Consider the following 5,819-nt stretch of genomic DNA (forward strand, 5'->3'; position numbering starts at 1 on the left):
TCTTAACTAATAAAAAATATAAAAATAGTATTGATCGTTTAAAATGCAAGACATTAAGTCTAATGCCACTTGTCCGTAATGATTTACACATGGCAGAAGCAAAAAATAAAAGAACATTTAGATTTTATCCCTTTTTCGGCCTCCTCTCACAAACCACCATTTTTATCTTTCTCAAAAATACAAAACCTTCTTGTTCTTCTGCAAATTTTCATCAACAACAACATCAGACATAAACCAACGACATATTGACATGCATAATAACATTGTGAAGTTGGCAAATCAACTGGATCGACAACCTCGGATAATTTGGCACGTGACCATTAATTTCTCTGTTAGTAGTGGCAGAATCATTGTTCAGCACAAATTCAATTCAATGTTGATTCATATGAATAATTAACCACAACTAATTTAATACATCTTTAAAAGCACATGCATGCCATGTAACATTTCTAATTTTTGCACTAACACATTTTTTTTAAAATAATATTTTAAAGCGATTAGTTTTATTTTAACGTGTCGACGTTATTTTCAGCAATTAGTTTTATTTTGATAAATTACTTTCGAATTCTAAAATAAAATAAATGATAATATAATTTTATTATTATGTTATTTATTTATTTTACTTACTCTAATTATAATGGAACTTAGATTATCAAGTCCGACTTTTGTCTATATAAGTAATTATCGGTATTTTTTGATGAATTTAGAATTGTTACAATTTTATCAAATATCTTTTAATTCTTAAGTTACTAATGTCATTTATATTAGTAACTCGTATATAATTATTCTTATATATATTATTACTTGTGTAATAATATATTTAATGAAAAATTATAGAGAGCCAATAGAATATTTGTACAATGTGTATAATGAAAGTTTAGGGAGTATTAGAGATATAACCATTAGTGTTACCTTTTTCCATCTGAAATGAGTGGCATCATGATATGGTATCAGAGTTCTAGATCCGAAAAGTCAAGAGTTCGATCCATGGTGAACTCCAAAATTAGCTTAAATTTTTGGGATGAGTGATTTTATGATATGAGATGTTTATTATCCCTAGTATCCAAATGGTTATTCTGGATATTATGAATGATGTTCATTTTGTAACTTATATAATTTATTGTTTATATTGTACAAATATTTTATTGGCTCTTTAGTAAGACTCCTATTTAATTTTTGTAATTATTCGTTTAAGTTAGTGGATTCAGTTTTATCGAAACTTGACACCACTCATCCTTGCTAAATCACCTTTCATTAAATTAAACAGCCGAACCATTCCTTGGAAAAAAGAAGAAATAGAAACGTGGAATCACATTAAGCAATAGTATCATACTAAACCTAATATCACCACTAATTATTATTATTCCTATGATTTCACCCATTTTTGGCCAAATACAAGAGAGAACCGTGGAGCATAATAAAACCCATGACACCTCATTTAGTTTCATTAAATAATTGTCATGCAATGAAACATTCTTATCCTTTAATTCAATGTGACCGATTTGGAGAAAGAAAGAAAAGAGAAATTTTAATACATAACCATCTAGTAATATGGCATTGACACTTAAGCTTTTAATTTCCAATTCACTTTTTCACTAACACAAAAACACCTTTTTCTATCTCTCATCCTTCGTAACCGAATTGCATGCAAGAAAGAAAAGAGAGACCAAAAGCTCCCATTGAAGAATCGTGACCCTCCATCATTTTCCTTTTTTATATTTTTTAATTCGTAATTCCAATAAAAAATCTAATTCGATAAAAAAGTTTGTATCATTTTTCTTTACGTATTGGTGTCATTTTTATTTAGTAGAAATTGACGGTGAGGTAACTTTCCTTTTTTTTGAGTTCGACCAATTAGAGTTCTAAGAGGCACAGACAATTTCTAATATTTTTTCTTTTGGCAGCTCGGTCAGAAGACTTCTCCAGAGTTTCGAATATTTTAATTTTATACAAAGATAGAATTTTGGTAAATTTTTGCCGATTAAATTGTGATTGATAAATGAACTGAAGTTTGGACTGAGTGTTGACGAAATTTGATTGCATTTTCATGTTGAATTTTGTTGATAAATTGATATTTTGATGAGATCGTGTTTCGGTCATCCTGAAAGCAGCCAAGACCACGTTTTTAAGGATAATATATGAGCTGATATTGTGTACATAATTAGATAAATTTGGTGATATTTAGTGGCAAAGAAATTAAATTAAAACTGTCAAAAATCGGTAGCCATAAAACTCGAAAACAGATTTAAAGTTATATATATTTTTGAACTGGTTTAAAAAAAAGATATTCTTGAGTTTAGAGAATTAAATTTGTTACCATTATAATATTAATAATTTGAGAATAAAATTGTGTTTTAATGAGAATTGGGATTGATTTTATAAATAAATAAACTTCAAAGGTGAAATACGTATTTTATAAAAGTTCAGGATTATTTTTACAAGTATGAAACAAAGAATGAATGTTTAAATATAATTCTATAAAATATTGAGGTCTAAAATAAAATATTAAGGAATTTGTGGTTTTGAAAGTAATTAATAAAAATTTGAAAGTAAGGTTTTATAAAATAAATTTTAAGAGTATTATAAATATTATTTAAAATATTTGTTTAAAATTACTTATTTAAAATGATTATTTATCAAAGATATTATTTTATAAGAATATTAATATATGTATTATGAAGAATAAAACAGAAAGTAGTAAATAGAGTAATCTTAAAAACTTTAGAGGAGACCGACTTAATTAAAGAACCTTGTGATTCTTTTTCATAAAATACTTAGTGGATGATGAGTGAATATTGTGAAGATAGTTGGAACTATAAAGGATAATTAAGGGAAAGACTAAAGAAAGAGAAAGGATAGGAAGACACGTGTAATTATGAAATGATTAAAAGGTCATGAGGGGGTGACGAAAAATAAATAGTTATGGTACCGATGTGAAAATGTTAAGCCGTGGGCTTTATATGTGAATGATTGTGCGGGGATATCCGTGTATATGGAATGGCTTCTAGGAGAAAGGGTTACATGCTTCAGCTGGAGAATCAGCGCCTGCAAGTACTTGTTGAGGTCATATTCGCCATACTTCAGCTGGAGAATCAGCACCTATAAGAGGTTGGAACCTTGCAGAGGTTATGCCGTTGGAATGCCTTATCTGACTTGCGAGTCGGATTGCGTCGAGTGCGGGTCGAAACCGACCAATGAGCTCATTACCTACGATAGGACTAGATATGCATCATCCTTGTTGTGCATTTGCATTTTACTTGATACAGTGAAATTATTTGTAATTGTCTTCTTGTGTTTATGCATTCCTTAAGGTTATTTTGATTTATGGTGATTAGATACTCCTCTGTGGCACTTATATATTTTGTTGTGAATAAATTGAACTGTGATAATCTTGACTTGACTAACTACCCCCGACCCTACTAAGAACCTCCCAGTTCTTATCCCTTCCTTCCTTCCCCATCAGATGTGGTTGTGATTTTCTCTGGTGACTGGTGATGACAGTTGATGCCTGGGAGTTGAGGATATGCCTTTTGGTAGTTTTTTGGTATTAGCCTAGCTTTTGTGTTTAGTCTTTCACTTTTGATTAGACTCACTGAGAGAGTAGGATTTATATAGTTGACTAGGCTAGTTTCGGACGCCATCTTATGGGTTTTCTATATGGACCAGGGTTCGGAATGTTGATTTCGTACATAGTAACAAGATGTGAAGGGTTGTACACTAACTCATGATATATATGATAGTACCTTTATATGTATGTATGACCTATGATATAAGTTATATTTATATATAATGTTGGCCTTGTATATGCTTTACTTAATTCCTTATTATGGCTTGTGTATGTTGAATTAGCTGCCCTCGCAAATCTTTTTATAAAGTAAAAATTTTTTCAAAAATTTAATAGTGCGCTAATACGATTATAGGCTTAATAGTAAATAGTTAAAGTTTTGGGTACGCAAGTTGGTGACACTCAGTTTTCAGTATGATCATGAGGTACTGGGAATTGGGTCGTTACAATTTGGTATCCGAGCAGTTTGTTCCTATTAAAGCCTAGAAAAATAGACTGAATCATGCTTCATTGCATACTCTGACTTGTGTCTCATGGATATAGGATATCCTTGTGATATGAATTGCATGATTATCGCTGTATCCATTTTAGAAACTATTCACACTTTGCTTGAAATGTTAAGACTGGTCACGTTAATATTGAATGTTGGGTGTGAACAGGATCTTAATGGCTGCACGGGGACGAGGGCATGGTAGGCGTGGTATTGACGAGGGATGGAAATACTTTTATAGCTGCAATGAACACCGTGGCTGAGGCTGTGCGTGAAACGGCAAATGCGACAACACGAGCAATTGATCGTTTAGGAGAGAGGAATGGAGATCGTAATGGAAAACACAATGGTGAGCGTGGTGCAGACGGTAATGACAATGAAGTCGTTGAAAATCACGATAACCCTATGACACTGGCAACCTTTCTGAAAGTAAATCCATCCAAGTTTAAGGGGACGCTTGTTACAACTGAAGCTGACAATTGGTTCCATGGTATCGAGAAGTCATTACAAGCGCAACATGTACGAGAAGGACAAGACGTGGAGTTTGCGACCTATATGCTGGAGGGAGAAGTTGAACATTGGCGGTATGGAGTGCGACGCTTGTTGAGGCAGGAGGTGGAAGAGATTGTCTGGGATACTTTTAAGGAGGAATTTTACAAAAAGTATTTCTCTAGATCTGTTCGTGATACTAAAGAAATGGAACTGATGCAATTGACGTAGGGGAATATGTCAGTGGCAAAGTATACTAAGAAATTTGAGAATTTGTGCCGATTCTCTAAGATCTGTCAGGAAAACCCAGATGATTTTTGAAAAATGGAAGTGTTTGAAGTATGACGGAGGACTTCGCGATGAGTTGATGCATTCATTGGTTCCACTGAAAATACAGAATTTCGCAGAGCTTGTCAATAAGAGTCAGCTGATGGAAGACTGTGAACATAAGATAGCAGCGTCAATGATGGGTCATCCGAGCTTACCACCAAGAAACTTTAATAATTTTCATAGGCATGCGGTATAGCGGAAGGTTAATTTTAAGGCACCAGGAGTACCTATGCGAGGAAACCAACAAGTTAGAAACTTTCCTACGCGCTCTACTGCTGGGAATGAAAATAGGCCATGACAGAGCACTGGTAAGCAACTTCAGCAGAGTCAGGAGGGCTTGGCGTGTAGGCAATGTGGAAGGGATCACACTGGTAGACCTTGTTATTTTGGAATGAAAGTCTGCTACAATTGTGGTGAACCGGGGCATATAGCAAGTAATTGTCCAGAAAAGTCGATACAAGGAGTAGCTAAATTGCAACAGCGAGCCAGGAAGAGTATTTACAATGATTGCTTAAGATGCTCATACTCAGACTCCCTAATCTAAGGCCAGTATTGTGTCAAGACTCGCTTCCTAACTGCACTTTATGACTTTGGTGCATTGCATTCTTTTATTTCTTTAACTGTTATACGTAAGTTGGGACAAGATGAGGAAACAGAACACACCGGACAACTAGAAGATAAGATAAGGACCGATTAGTTGCACCTGTTTACAGGCAAAGAAAATTTTGAAAGCAAAATTTTCTTTTAGGGGGTAGAATATAATAACTCTAATTTTTGCACTAACGCGAGTTTTTCTCAAAATAATATTTTAAAGCTATTAGTTTTATTTTGACGAGTTGACTTCGAACTCCAAAGTAAAATAAATGGTAATATAATTTTATTATTATGTTATTTATTTATTTTACTTGCTCTAATTATAATAGAGTCTAAATAATAATAATAATA

Source organism: Arachis ipaensis, chromosome B09 (assembly GCF_000816755.2).
Source record: "Arachis ipaensis cultivar K30076 chromosome B09, Araip1.1, whole genome shotgun sequence".
NCBI lineage: Eukaryota > Viridiplantae > Streptophyta > Magnoliopsida > Fabales > Fabaceae > Arachis > Arachis ipaensis.